Source organism: Tasmannia lanceolata, unplaced genomic scaffold (assembly GCF_043159265.1).
Source record: "Tasmannia lanceolata isolate RefF3 unplaced genomic scaffold, GAP_Taslan_0.1 ptg000037l, whole genome shotgun sequence".
Lineage (NCBI taxonomy): Eukaryota > Viridiplantae > Streptophyta > Magnoliopsida > Canellales > Winteraceae > Tasmannia > Tasmannia lanceolata.
In genome coordinates, this window is record NW_027518714.1 from 52908956 (window position 1) to 52925639 (window position 16684).

The following is a 16684-nucleotide window of genomic DNA, read 5'->3' on the forward strand; positions in this document are numbered from 1 at the left end:
AAACCGAGACATACCTAAAATAAACTCAGAGTCGCCATCCATGGATATGCCATGGAACCCTAAAATCAAATCCTCTGTGCAATGGATAACCAGAAATATATGGGTTCGTGCCTGGTTACGAATGGGGAAGGTCTGAGAACACCCCCAATTCGTCCGAGTGCAAGCACTTGGTCTCTTATGCCATTTATTATTAACTCCAAAGAAGTTTGGGTAAAAATCATGTGAAATGGGAACAATCCTCAGGAGTCGTCTACCTAAGCATGCATTTTCTGAGGATAAAATAATAAGCACACATAAAATAAAATGAAAGATGTGTCACCTAAGCATAGCTAGGTTATGAGTGACAAGCTTAATGGGTGTCTAAGTTCTGATGTGCAAACACATGCAAGCTATAGCTAAAGGTATAGGATCAGTACAAGAAAGTAAGAAAACACATCAAAACATACAATAATTAAACAACAAATCCTAAGACTCTAAATTATTAGCCCGAGTCCTCGGATGGTCTGGTATTCATCCAAAGAAGCCTACGTATCCCCGCCTCCACTAGAATCAAGGCAACGTAGTTCTTCGCGCCTATTCTAAGCTATGATGCCTAAGACACCTAGCCCTCTATCCTAGACTCGATCTAAAAGACCGGACTAGTTATTAAAGTTTCTTGTACGATTATTTAAATTCCAGTAAATTGTGGATTTTAGGACACCCTATATGCCCTAACTAAATGCAAGTTAGCCCTAGGCTAATGCAGGTGGTTCCTACAACCTAGGTGTGACTAGGCTGTATTTCCTAAGGAAAACCAAGGGTGGACTAGCGTATCCTGCTCTAGTCATCACTCGGCGATGTGGATCGCCGACTGATCGGACGGAGGCGCTCCTATAACTTTAGGACAGACCCCTAACTCTAAAAACAAGCACACAACAAACAAACAAACAACATATCAAAAGAAACACCTAACTCTAAAACTCTCTATTTAGGAGAAACTCCTAACTCTAGAGGGAGATCTTTTGAAAAACAAGGTTTTAAAGGTTTTTGAAGAAAGTTTAAAATATTATTTACAAAAAGTTTGGCTGGACTTGGGATGTAAATCCCAAGCTGCGCTACGTACCTCGTGGAAGAGGATCAAGCCTACGTAGTTCGAAACGAACTCTCAAACTACGCTTCTAAAAGAAACGCTCAACACTTTAGATTTTTTTAAAGGTTTTTTATGTTTTTCAAATATTTTTGATATTTTTAAAGTTTTCAAATATTTTTTTAGTTTTGAATTTCTGATTTTTTTGGATTTTAAAGCTTTTCCAATGCTCTAAACCTTTAAATGCTATCAATCTTAAAGGGAACACGCAAGAGCAACCACAAACTAGGGCAAAGCCCTAAATCCAAAAGGGAAAACCCCGAACAAGCAACTAACGCCTCAAAGAGACGAACCACAACAAGAAAGATAGCGTCCCAAGAAGAGAGAAAACGATCCAAGATCCCAAGCAAGCAAAGCTCTAATAAGACTGAGTTAGCCTCTAAACAAAGCGAAGTAATCAACAACTTTAAAGGAGAAACTCCGAACTAACAACACTAAAGGGGGGAACAAATGAGTCAGAGACTCTCTAATAACACTACCGAGTCAAAGACTCACTCTAAAAAAGAAGGCCACTCTAACATGAGGCTAGGTAAGCCTCCTAAAGGGGAAACTCTTTCTACATGAGACAAGGCTTGTCTCCGAGACACAAATGACGTAAAAAAAGGAATAAGAGATCCTGTGCATATTTGGCAAAGGTAAAACACCCAGCAGGGCCGGACAGCTGCCTAGCCCTAGGGTGCAACAAATGTGCAACCCAATACCCATAAGGGTAGGGGTATGCTGCCAAGCCGAGTAGGGTCTTGTCCCAAAATCAAACGACGCACAAAGAGGAGGTTTAGCAAGAGAGTGAGACTGGGCAAGTCTCCTATATACAAAGGAGGGGTATGTTACTTGGACTGAGCAAGTCCCCTAAGGATGGGCTTGGGCTAGCCCCTTCATCGCCCTTGCAAGGGGGAAGCAAGGCTAAGACAACTAATTGACCAAATTGGTCTCTAATTTACAGAGGTACAAATTGAGGTGCAACCTCAGAGAGGATTCTACAAATGAGGCCAAGCAGGCCTTCTAAAGGCTAATTACTTACAAATCCAAGACAGATGACTCCCTAATAACATCAATAAAGATCAAATGAGTCAAAGACTCCTCCGATAACATCACCGCACAAACGAATGATTCAAAGGCTCTCTAAATAAATCAAGTGCTAAGCAAAGAAGAATTTTCAATAAAAAAAATACACAATCTATAGCAATCATAAAATGATAAACAACATTAATTAGTCCAGACCAGCCGCTGGATAGCCTAATAAAGTAAAAGGAAACAATATCAAACACTTCAAAACCAACCACAAACCCCAATACGGGGACTCCAATGAAATCAGATGATGCCAAAGTAATCATCTGATTTCCTACACGTATAATATTTCTACAAACCGCCTTGAAATCAGACGATATTCGTGTCAAGGACATCGAATAGTGCAAATCATCTGATTTCCTTCTTCAATTAAACAAATTATTTAAAATAAAATTAATTAGCCCAGACCAGCCGCTGGGTAGCCTAATGAAATAAAAAAATGATGTTAAACCCTTCAAAGCCAACCACAAACCCCAATACGGGGACTCGAACGAAATCAGATGATGCCAAAGTAATCATCTGATTTCATACACATATAATATTTCTACAAACCGCCTTGAAATCAAACAGTACTCATGTCGATAACATCGAATAGAGTAGTCATCTGATTTCCTTCTTCAATTAAACAATTTATTTAAATTAAAAAATAAGTATGATAAGCTTTGTCAAAGCTGGACTTAAAAACCAGCTGCTGTGGACCCCGATCCGAGATAGGCGGCGAGGGAACGGGTCCCTAACACCATCTGGATCATCCACGTGTGAAGGAGAGCTCTACCAAGGAACTCTCAAAACGGATGCCACCCTCATAGCATAGCACGAGTGGCGATATAAAAGAAAGAGATATGTCTTGATCCGGAACCGAGGTTCGAAACCGAGACATACCTGAAATAAACTCAGAGTCGCCATCCATGGATATGCCATGGAACCCTAAAATCAAATCCTCTGTACAATGGATAACCAGAAATATATATGGGTTCGTGCCTGGTTACGAATGGGGAAGGTCTGAGAGCACCCCCGATTCGTCCGAGTGCAAGCACTTGGTCTCTTATGCCATTTATTATTAACTCCAAAGAAGTTTGGGTAAAAATCATCTGAAATAGGAACAATCCTCCAGAATCGTCTACCTAAGCATGCATTTCCTGAGGATAAAGATAATAAACACATATAAAATAAAATGAAAGATGTGCCACCTAAGCATAGCTAGGTTATGAGTGACAAACCTAATGGGTGTCTAAGTTCTGATGTGCAAACACATGCAAGCTACAGCAAAAGGTATAGGATCAGTACGAGAAAGTAAGAAAACACATCAAAACATATAATAACAACATAATAAATCCTAAGACTCTAAATTATTAGCCCGAGTCCTCGGATGGTCTGGTATTCATCCAAAGAAGCCTACGTATCCCCGCCTCCACGAGAATCAAGGCAACGTAGTTCTTCGCACCTATTCTAAGCTAGGATGCCTAAGACACCTAGACCTCTATCCTAGACTCGATCTAAAAGACCGGACCAATTATTAAAGTTTATTGTACGATTATTTAAATTCCAGTGAATTATGGATTTTAGGACACCCTATATGCCCTAACTAAATGCAGATTAGCCCTAGGCTAATGCAGGTGGTTCCTACAACCTATGTGTAACTAGGCTGTATTTCCTAAGGAAAACCAAGGGATCATTAACGCATCCTAGACCTAGTCATCAGTCGGCGATGTGAATCGCCAACTGACCGGACGGAGGCGCTCCTAGCTAGGACAAACTCCTAACTCTAATACAAACATTCAACAAGCAACAACAAATCAAAGACAAACCCTGACTCTAAAACCCTCCATCTAAGACAAAGTCCTAACTCTAGAGGAAGATCTTGTTGAAAACAAGGTTTTGAAGAAAAAGGGGGTAAAACATTTATTTTACAAAATTTGGCTGGACTTGGGATATGGATCCCAAGCTGCACTACGTACCTCTTGGAAGAGGATCAAGCCAACGTAGTTCGAAACAAACTCTTTATCTATCAAACACTTACAGCAAATCAACCATTTTTATGTTTTAAGTTTCTAATGTTTTTTTGAGATTTTTAATGATTTCAATGTTTATGGATTTTAAAATTTCTGATGCTTTCACCCTTTTGGCCAAAGACCGGAGGGAATATACAAAATAACACCTTAGGGACAAACCCTAGGGCGAATAAGGGAAACTATGCTCAAATAACACCGTTATAAGAGCAAATGAGTCAAAGACTCTCTAATAAGAGCACAAAGGGAGCAACCGATTCAAAGACTCTCTAATAAAAGCAACTAGAGGATAAATGAGTCAAAGACTCTCTAAAAGAAATGGAAACACGATTCGAAGACTCTCTAAGAGAGAAGAACACACGAGTCAAAGACTCCACTGACAACAACTAAAGGGTAGATGAGTCAAAGACTCTCTAAAAGAGAAAAGGAAACACGAATTTGCACATTTGGCAGAGGTAAAACACCCCACCGGGCCGGACAGCTACCTAGCCATAGGTTGCAACAAATGTGCAACCCAATACCCATAGGATAGGGGTATGTTGCCAAGCCGAGTAAGGTGTTCTCCCAAAACCAGACGATGCACAGAGAGGAGGATTAACGAGAGAATGAGACCGGGCGGGTCTTCCAAACACACACAAAGATGGGCTCCAAGTAATCTTATCATTGCCCTTGCAAAGGGGGAAGCAAGGCTAAGACAACTAATTGAGAGGATTCTACAAATAAGACCACGCAGGCCTTCTAAAGGCTAATTACTTAAAATGCCCAGAAAGATGACTCCCTAATAACATCAAATAAAGATCAAATGAGTCAAAGACTCCCCTGATAACATCATCACACAAACGAATGATTCAAAGGCTTTCTAAATGAGGCAAGGCATGCCTCCTATGGGGTACACCTTTCATCAAAATCAAAGCAAACTCCTTGAGGTTAAGCTAAAAAAAGAGGCATGCCTCCAAAAGAGGATCACCTAAAGAGACAAAGTATGTCTTCTAGTATAGGTTCTAGTATCTAAAGAAATCTAATCAAAAATTCAAAAGACTGTGCTAGTCTAATCAAAGAGAGAGGAAAAAGATAATCGCAAACCCATTCTATTCTTATAAAAATGAAACAAGTGTTAAGCAAAGAAGAATTTTCAATTAAAAAATACACAACCTATAGCAATCATAAAATGATAAACAGCATAAATTAGTCCAGACCAGCCGCTGGATAGCCTAATAAAGCAAAAAAAAAAAAAAAAAAACAATATCAAATACTTCTATGCCCAACCACAAACACCACCCCAATATGGGGATGAAATCAGATGATGCTAAAGTAATCATCTGATATCATAATACACATGATAATATTTCTACAAACCGCCTTGAAATCAGACAGTACTCATGTCAAGAACATCGAATAGAGTAGTCATCTGATTTCCTTCTTCCTTAAAACAATTTATTTAAATAAAAAGGAATGAGTATAATAAACTTTGAGATAATCTTACCTGAACACCATTTATTACCATCTTCAAACCCTAACTCAAAACTTAGTACTAGAGAAGAATATTAAAATTCTTAACAGATTATATAAATGCATCAAATGATATTTCCAATTTATATATATAAAAAAATTATTTAATATAGGTAAGCAATGAAGTGCAACTAAATCTAAGATATGATGGTCGATATTGTCAAAGTGAAATGAGGCTACCAATATCAAAGTGGAGATAGCTATTACTATTAAAGTGTGAGAGGGTTGTAAATATTAAAATGAAGTGAGTAATACACATATCAAAGTGAAAGAATATTCTAAATGCCAATGTGAAGTGAGGACTGCACATAAGAGTGTTCCAAGTGCCAAAGTGATCACCAAAGATTATTACAATTTCTTAATAGATTCATGAGCTTAACAAAGTAATGTTATACCATTATATAAACTAAACAGCATGCTTACTAATCTCTTATAACTATTTCACATCTATATTCACACACACACTCACATATACACATAGACCTTCATACATACATAATAGGGAGCATAACCATAGGCTGATTTGTGCCAAAAACAAGGAATCTAACCATGGGCTGAATGTGGGCCAAATTTATACAAAACATATGACAGAAACCATGAATTAAATAGTGCCAAAGCTTGGACTAAAAAAAAAAAAAAAAAAAAAAAAAAAAAAAACCTAAAATGTGGATTAAACTAGTACAAGAATAAAGTTGAAATGTAAGCAGAAAATTGTGCAGAAAATGAACTACACTTGTGCCAAAAACAGGGCAGAATTACAGATAGAATTGTGCTAAAAACTGAGGCGAAAATGTGGACATAATTATGCTAAAATAAAGGGCAGCAACAACGTGGTGAGAAGGCTGCAATATGGATGAATCTGCGTGCAACACTGGGCGGCAACATAGACTAGTACTGTGCTAAAACAAAGGCAGAAATAGGGCTGGATCTGTATTAAACAGGGGGCTTGAACTGTACTTAAAATGGGGCTGAATTGCTTAAAAATGAGCCTCAAACATGGAGCATATTCATGGACTTAAATATACTAAAACAGGGAGCATATTTAAAAGATAACTCATTTCTTTCTAACCACACTAAAACAATCCCTGTACTATAGCCCAAAACTTTCACAAACAGATATATATATATATATATATATATATATATATATATATATATATATAAAAAAAAAAAACTTAAGAAACCTCTCAGTCAAGAAATAGCCTTAATAGATTTGTTAGACCATTCTATTTATCTAGCTTTCCAAAAATGACAATCTTAACTCATGAATCAACTCTAGAAATTTCGACCACGAATCTCATTTCATACAAGTTTAATTGATAACCAAATAATCTGTCAAAAATCTGTTTATTACTAAACATGGAATTCTAGAGACTAGAATCTACAATTAACCAAACATGATTGACTCAACATCATTTTCAAATTAAGATAATATTCATAAAAAAATAAAAATAAGAATTACACTAACCTGTTTTAATATCAATATCAAACCTACCTTAATTCACTTCACTAAACAACTTTCAAAATAGACCAAGGGCCTAACTAAGAAAACATTGACATCACTATCTTTATACAACGAAATGAGGGCTGCTGGAAGGTTCAAAGGGCTGGAAGTTACTCATCATTCTGAGCATTCCAAGCCATTTTCTTTGGGGATATTCAACAAACACTATACATGCATTGAAACAGTATGAGAACAGGTATCTGTCCTAAAGCTGTTTCCAAACCACAATATATATTACTGTATTCATTAGATTAAGGAAAATTTTAATTTCAAACTTGAAAACTCTAATCTCATGAACATAATTCTATATGCAATACTCAACGCATTATGACACACATGGCATTTGAAATTATCTGAACAGATTTTTTAACTAACTCTCTGGAATTCTGAAATATAAAAAAATAAAAATAAAATGATGTAATACTCGAAATTTCAGAGATCAAATGTATCCTTTTATATATAAAAAAAATACAACAAATCTATACACATGATCATATCCGTTGATCTGACCGCTAACTATAAGTCTTTCTAACATATATATATCTAGATCATTCAAATTAAGACATATTACAACTAGGAGCTGTTGCGCCAAAATTAAACCATTCAATTAGATAGTTTCAAATCTACAAACGAACAAATGGTATTGACATTCCAATGCCTTGATCTTCATTTCATTTTTTTTATTTTTACAACCACAACCTTCCATGTCTACTACAATTTTCAGAATAAGAAGAGTTTTAAATAACCTATTAAAATGAAATCAACTAGATAATTTAGTGTGACGGTTGAAGAACAGGGGGCTGAAACTTTCAACCCATACATGAACTCATTTCCATTCACACACTACTATACAAAGCCTGAAACTGTTATGATTAAATGAGACCAATAAGATACTCTTGTACTACCATGAAATAAATAAAAAAAAGTAATAAAAATAATCTGTTGAAATGGATCAAGCAAATGATTTTATGTGATTTTCAAACAAGGCTGCTGTAACATAATTTAAAAATATATATAAAGAAAAGGCAAACTGATCTTGACATAACCTGTTACATTAATTGAAGTCAAATAGTAAAGATCAATCAAAACTATATTTTAATGATTTTTTCTAACTGATCACTCTTCTTTACCTTGAACATTCACATAAACATTGTCACATGAATTACATAAGGCAGTGATTCTTCATAATCATCTAATCGAAATTAATATGAGATAACTAATCCAAAGAAATGAACAAAATATCATATTAATTAAACATTCTAATTAATCATACACATCTTCATAAATATAATCACTAAAAATCCTGTAGGAACATAAAAAGAAATCAATATTCTATATATACTTATACTCAAACACTTTTCTGCAAATAAATACATATAAACCTATATCAGATGAAAAGAACATGAAAACCTAACTGATTGAAACAAGAATCATGAAATTAAAGCAAAATATTGAGCCTAATCATCACAGATCTACCGTGTTATAAAGTAACACCTATATATTAGCCATTCTCTATATATTTTAGAAGACATTATCACAAAATCCATACATAAAAGGCAAAATGATCCTTACCTTGGCCAACTATTTTATACTCTTGTAATTCCAGATCCGATCTTGCCTCCTTTTTCTCTTTGCTTCTTCTAATTCTGTGTTTCTAAGATTTATTTCCCTTTTATGAAGATTCGAACTTCTTCCTTTTTTCTTTTTTGAACAAATATGAGTAAATCTAAGGTTTAAATTTCCAGATCTTGTACAAAGAAACTAGGATTTGATTAAGAAGCAAAGATCATAGGTTTAAAGGAAGTAGAAAATAAGATAATCACACAAACTAAAGCTCAGCCTGAGCTCAATCGGAATTCGGCTGGTGAATTACCGGAGAAGAAGATAGGGATCAGACTTAGGGTGAGAATTTTAGCTTGAATTTAGGGTTTGATCGAAGGTTTGGAGTGAAAATCTAAAGCTCTAGGATGTAGATCTAGGATTTCATGAAAGAAAGCTATGAAATATAGGGTTTGAATCTAAGATCTGACGATCAGATGCAAGAAAATGTCGGTTTGGACACAGTCGGAGCTTGAGAGTTAGGGCTTCAGATTTGGGGATTTTAGGTTTAGCACTTGAGAAGATGAGCTTGCCGGAGAGGAAGAATGACCGGGATTTTCAAAATCTGGCAAAAATAACCGGAGAAAATGATGATATGAAGAGATTAGAGTTCAGATCTGTGGTTTCTAAAGCTAATGGAAAAGTTTAAAGGAACGATTGTAGCTAAGGCCGGAGAAGGAGATCGGAGAAGAAGAATGATCAAGAAAACGGACCGGATTCCGGCATAAATCACCGGAGAAGAGGGGATTTGGATCGGAGGATTAGGGTTAGGGTATTTGGGGATTTCTCTCAGATTTCTCTCTCTCTCGATTTTCGACGAAAAATGAATAGTCCCCTCTTTTCTCTCGTTAATTTTACTTATATATGTTAAAACAAAAGCCGCTGATATCGGCACACCCAAATTAATGGGCGCACAGAAATGGCGGGCGCGCTAATTTTTGATAAGCGCACGAAAACTACTCGGATCCAGACGAGATTATGCAACCTCCTATGTACAAAATGATACCTTTATCTTCTTCTTCTTTTTCAATGGACACCCCCTTCTTTGATTAATTCAAACCCCTATACCTATACTACGACGCTTTCGAGGCTCGTTCGCTAGGCAAACGCGCTCGGATTTCGATGAAATTTTGAGGGGACCTCGGTAGGATCTTACCTTAGCTTAGGGTGAATTTTGGGACCCTAATTCATTCATTTGATGGGGTTTTGCACAAAATTGGAAGGTGAAGGGCACGGTCAAAATGGGGTGTCTACAGATGCCCCTCTTTGGCAGAGCGTGCTTGTCGCGCGAATGCCAAAGCCGAACAGACAACACATTTTGATCGACCTGAAAACAAAGCAAAGTAATTTTTGGGTTTTTTGGTTTAAAAATGATATTCACAAAAGTAAAGCAACAACAACAAGACTCAAAGCGAATAGGAAAGTGATCCCTCACTAACCCTTAAAAAGAAAGGTAATCATGATTTCTCAAAGAGACAACATTTTTCTAATGCTTATGACTCAACTCAACAAACAGAAAACACAAACACTCCTTCATTTTTTTTATTTTTTTTATTTTTGAAATCACATATACTCGGAGAAAATTTGTTTTACATGGTGCCGTATAAACCAGCTGCTCCATAGAAATCCAAATTCATATGGTTCTGCATAAACCAGATTCATATGAACCTCCTCTTAGACATACTAAAACAAACATAAAACCAAGCACTCAAAAAGTTTTTTTTTTATATATATATATATGATGCTGAATATACCAGCTCCAGGCAATTTTTCAAAATAAATGCGGTGCTGCATAAACCAGCTCCATGCGAGACCTTCACGATAATAAGCATAAAACCAAACACTCAAAGAGTTTAAAACCAGGGCGATAACTATACAGACCATTGCTGACAATCCATCTGTTTAGTTATCCAGATAACTCTGACTCCTCTCTTTCAAGGTAGCGAATCACCTAAGATTTATATGGCGCCACATAAACCAGCTCCATGTAAATCCAGATTCATAAGATTCTGCAAAAACCAGATCCATATGAACCTCTTCGCAGATATGCCTGACTCCTAACCAGTTAAGTAGCGACACATTACGGATCAACCTTGATTGTATGGTGCCGCATAAACCAGCTCCATACAGATACAAAACCAAACACTCAAAGAGTTTTTTTTTTTTTTATCATTGTATGAAAAACTTCACCAAAACGATTATAAAACCAAACACTCAAAGAGTCTCATTTTAAAAACTAAAGAAAAAGACCAAACCGCGCAGCACAAACACCGGTAATTTCTAACTTCATTAGAAACTTCTCAAAACGCTAAACGAAAATCAAGACCGTGAAACACGGAGCATTCAATTTCTAATCTTATTAGAAACTCAAAACAAAGGAATATTGAAAGAAAAAACATTATAAACTTTCAAATTGATGAAAGAAAAGGACCAGGCCATGAGATACAGACTTTGGTAACTTTCTACCTTAAAAAAAAAATCTCAAAACAAATGAATCAAAAGATAGACTCTTATAGATTTCATCGATGAACCAATCATCTCTCACAAAGAGTGACTAAAAAGCATGATTCCAATCAAAGACCGAACTCAAGTAACTTGAAGAAATTTTCAGGTATCAATCCTTTTTCAAAATGAAAAACATTCAACAGAAGTTTGAAAATTGCTAGAATAAATTTTAGACTCCATTGGGGTAAAAAAGTTTCCAAAAGACCTGACTCCAAAGGAGATCAACTAGACTGAGGAGCTCGACTCAAAAGAGCATGCTCGAACTTTTCTAGTCGATATCTGATGAAAATATCCATCTCAAGCATCATCGCTTGCTTGACATCTTTTATGACGTAAGTTATAAAAGATGCCCCTAGTATGATTATTTCCATAACAAGATTCATTATAGAGCAAAACAAGAAAAATAGGCCAAAGGCTTTTCATTATCAAACACTTGGGGTTTACAAAAAATTTATCTCAGGAACAATTGAATTTACAAGGCTTTTCACAGGTACAAGAAACTTGCTCTGCTCAAAATTCTCTTCATTTCTTTCATCTGCTGATACCGCAAAGGATTTTAAGAGTTTGTCACTTTCTGAACTTTGCTCGGTTTCACATTATCCACAGGAGCCATGAATTCTCTGTTTTTCTGAGGGTTTTTTATCACCCCAGTTTTGGGAGAACTTTGACTAAAAAGACCTCAAAATTTGAACTCGACTCGACAAAGGAAAGACTTTGACAAGTAATAAGACGAGGACTCTGACAAACATTTGACTTTTATACTAAGAAAAACTGAATCTGCTTCTTAGAATGATAAATGTTTTAAAATGGTAAAAGTCAACCACTCTTAGAATCCTTTGAATATCGCGTTTAAAGACGTTTCATCCCTCTTTTCGATATTTCAGTTATGGTTATTATCATTTTGGATTGCTTAGTCTCAACCTCTCTAACTCAAAAAAGTATCAAAGAAAACCTTGCTGGCGCTTACTCAGACATTGAAGTAATGCCAAAGAAAAAAGAAAGTTTAGCCGGCTCTTGGAAATTGCCCTTTCTGCATGAAGTCATTGCCAAGACCAAATCGCCTTTTCAGGTTTTCGATTTAGCGGACCGCATGCCTTAATTTTTGCTTGGCCTGTCTGCCCTTGCAGATTTTTCATCCAGCAGGCTCTGTACCCTAATTTTTGCCTAAGCCGCCCTTTCGGGTTTTCAGCTTAGCGGGTCTAAGACTCCATCATTTTTTTTTTCTTTCTGTTTCTCTACAAACTTGGGCCTAAAATACACCAGAAGGACTTTCAGGTAGGCTTAGGTTCAAGCAGGGTAGGCATTGGTGTGTTTAAATGTATTTAAACCGAATCTGGACCTTCCAGACTGCCTACGTATCCCTGAAGAAAATGGGAATCAGGTCTGCGTAGTTCGCCCATTTGGGGTTTCAAGGATTTCTATTTTCAAAATATTACGAAAGATGTGACCGAACCTGAATTAATCAGGCTACCTACGTACCCTTAAAAAGGGATCAGGTCATAACGTAGTTCAGGTTCAATATCTTTTATGACGCAAGTCATAAAAGATGCCCCTGGTTTTGAGTTTGTCAAAGAAAGGAAATATATTTTTTATTGGCTCAAAGGGTTTGCAAATGGTTTTAAACATATAGGTTGTTGGCTTAAAGCTCAAATCAATCAAAAATGGCCTCCTGGTGTATCAGGCGTAATATTTTTTTAGTTGATCCAGGTTTGTAGGTTCATTTAATTTTTCTCCGCTTTCATTTAGGAGTCTTACGGCTTTTCCAGGCAGGACTTCATCAATAATGTAAGGACCAGACCAGTTTGGCCTGAATTTCCCTCTCGGGTCAAATATTGGTGCCCTATTGGACTTCAAAACAAGGTCTCCAGGCTTCAAGTCTCGGACGCGAACTTTCTTGTTGAAAGCTCTTTCAATCCGCCTTTGATATCCTTGAATGTGATATAAAGCTCTCAGCCTCTTCTCATCTATCATCTGCAGCTCATCATGTCTGGCTCTTGCCCACTCAGACTCTGGTAAGCTAGCCTCTATCATCACTCTCAAAGAGGGAATTCTCAGCTCAACCGGCAAAACCGCTTCCATTCCGTACACCAAAGAATACGGAGTCATACCTGTCGAAGATCTTATCGATGTCCGATAAGCCCATAAAGCATATGGAAGTTTGTTCGACCAGTCTTTATAAGTCTCAGTCATCTTACTGATAATGACTTTGATATTCTTATTCGCTGCCTCTACAGCCCCATTTGTTTGAGGTCTGTAAGGAGACGACTTATGATGTCTGATCTTGAACTCTTCACACAGGTGTAAAACCTCCTTTTTGAAATGTGACCCATTATCTGAAATCAACTCGTGAGGTACTCCGTATCTACAAATAATATTCGCACGAATGAACTTCGCAACTATGTTCGAAGTTATGGAAGCATAGGATGCAGCCTCGATCCACTTTGTAAAATAATCGATAGCCACCAAAATGTACTCATGCCCACTCGAGGACTTCGGATAAATCTTTCCAATTATGTCTATTCCCCATACTGAGAATGGCCATGGCGAAGACAAAGAATGCAACTCTGAAGGAGGAATATGAATGAGATTTGCATAGACCTGGCACTTGTGACATTTCTTCACAAAAGCAAAGCAGACTGCTTCCATTGTGGGCCAATAAAAACCAAGTCTCAAAATCTTTCTAGATAACATCTTTCCATTCATATGAGGGCCACAGACTCCTTCATGGGTCTGCTCAATAAGCTCTGCAGCTTTGTCCTCATCCACACACAGGAGTTGTATACCATCAAAAGATCGCCGGTACAGCTCTTCACCACAAATGATGAAGTTGGCGGCTAATCTTTGAAGAGTCTTTCTCTCTTTGCTCGAAGCTTCAGGAGGATGTCCTTTACCAGAAATGAGATTCTTGATATCAATAAACCACGGCTTCCCATCTGGACACCTGGCTGATATTTCAATCGCATTCACATGCGCAGGAGCCCACTGTAATCTCACAGCTAATGGTTGGACTTCCATAGTTGCAGAGATGTCAAGCATCGAAGCCAAAGTAGCCAAAGCATCAGCAAAGTGGTTCCTGGTTCTCGACAGGTGAGTAAAAATGATATTCTTAAATTTTTTAACCAGAAATTCCAAATATGTATTATAAGGAATCAATTTATCCTCTCGAGTTTTCCATTTCCCATTGATCTGACAAATAATGAGCATTGAGTCCCCAAACACATCTATGTCCTGAATTTGAAGAGCTAAAGCTGCCTCAAGCCCTGCAATACAAGCTTCATACTGTGGACCCCGATCCGAGAGAGAGGCGGGGAACGGGCCCCACACTAAGTCTCAGGATCATCCACGTGAATGGAGAGCTCTACCAAGGAACTCTCGAAAGAAGAAATGCCTCTCACAGCATGAGTGGCGATACAAAAGGTGAGATACCTCTCGATTCGGGGACTAGCCCAGATTCGAGGCGTACCTTAAACAAAGAAGAGTCGCCATCCAAGGAAAAAGGCAAATGGGCCTTGGATCCCATACTATGCTCTGTTGCAACGGATAACCAGAGATATAAAATAAGGTTCGTGCCTGGTTACGAATTCGGAAGGTCTAAAGAGCACCTCATCCGCCCAAGTGCAAACACCTGGTCTCTTATGCCATTTACTTAATAATTTTGAAGAGCTTTGGGCGAAAATCATATGAAATGAGAATGAATATCTCCGAGAAGACGTCTATCTAATCATGCATGTCTCGGAGATGAAAGAAATATGTGTCACCTAAGCATAGCTAGGTTATAAGTGACATGCCTAATGGGTGTCTAAGTTCTGATGAACAAACACATGCATGACACACCAAAAAAGTATAAGGTCTGCACAATAAAGTAAGAAAACACTGCAAAACATAGAAAATGACTCGATACCAAACAACCCTAAGACTCTAATCTATACCTAGGCCCGAGTCTTTAGATGATCTGATGTTCATCCAAAGAAGCCTACGTATCCCCGCCTCCACGAGAATCAAGGCAACGTAGTTCTTCGCACCTATTCTAAGCTATGATGCCTAAGACATCTAGACCTCTATCCTAGACTCGATCTAAAAGACCGGACTAGTTCTTAAAGCTTCTTGTGTGATTATTTAATTTCCAATGGATTGTAGATTTTAGGACACCCTATATGTCTTAACTAAATGCAGGTTAGCCCTAAGCTAATGCAGGTGGTTCCTATAATCTATGTGTAGCTAAGCTGTACGCCCTAAGGGAAACAATGGGATCACTAGCGTATCCAAGACTTAATCATCAGTCGGCGATATGAATCGCCAACTGACTGGACGGAGGCGCTCCTATAACTCTAGGACAAACTCCTAACTCTAACACAAACACAAACAAACCACACAACACATCAAAGACAAACTCAAAACTCTAAAACTCTTTATCTAGGACAAACTCCTAACTCTAGAGGAAGATCTTGTTGAAAACAAGGTTTTGAAGATTTTTGGTATTTTTTCTTAAAATGGGTAAATGATTTATTTACAAAGGTTTGGCTGGACCTGAGATAAGAATCTCAAGCTGCACTACGTACCTCGTGGAAGAGGATCAAGCCAACGTAGTTCGAAAGGAATTCCTAACTACTCTCCTAATGACTCAAGATTTTTGAGATTTTTGGTTTTTCAGATGTTTTTGTTGTTTTTAAGTGTTTTTGACTCGAGGGGAATAAATCCTATCATCATAAGGGGAGGACAGACTCCCTATATCCCGCAAAGGTTGGACAGCATCCTATGCTTTGCGGGGGAAAAGAACAGAAACACAGCTCTACAAGGGTTGGACAGCATCCTATACCTTGCAAGAGCGGATAGAAAAACACAAGATTTGATGAGAGGTTGGATAAATCCTAACCCCTATGATGATAGGATTGACTCCTGAAAGAAAAACAGACTCTCTAGCTAAGGACAGACTCCTATGCTAAGGACTGACTCTGAAAACAGGATTCTAAGAAGGAGGCGCTAATGAGACAAAGCCTGTCTCCTAAAAGAAAAAGAGATAAAGAAGGGTGCTAGTGAGACTATCAAGCTAAGATAAAGCTCGCAAGTAATAAGGGAAGACCTTGTGCATATTTAGCAAAGGTAAAACATCCAGCCGGGCCGGACAGCTACCTAGCCCTAGGGTGCAACAAATGTGCAACCCAATACCCATAAGGGTAAGGGGTATGATGCCAAGCCGAGTAGGATGTTCTCCCAAAACCAAATGATACACAAAGAGGAGGTTTAGCAAGAAAATGAGACTAGGTAAGTCTCTTAGACACAGAGGTAGGATAGAGAAAAATATTAACAAGGAAAAAAAAGACTTTGTGCATATTTGACAAAGGTAAAACACCTAGCCGGGCCGGA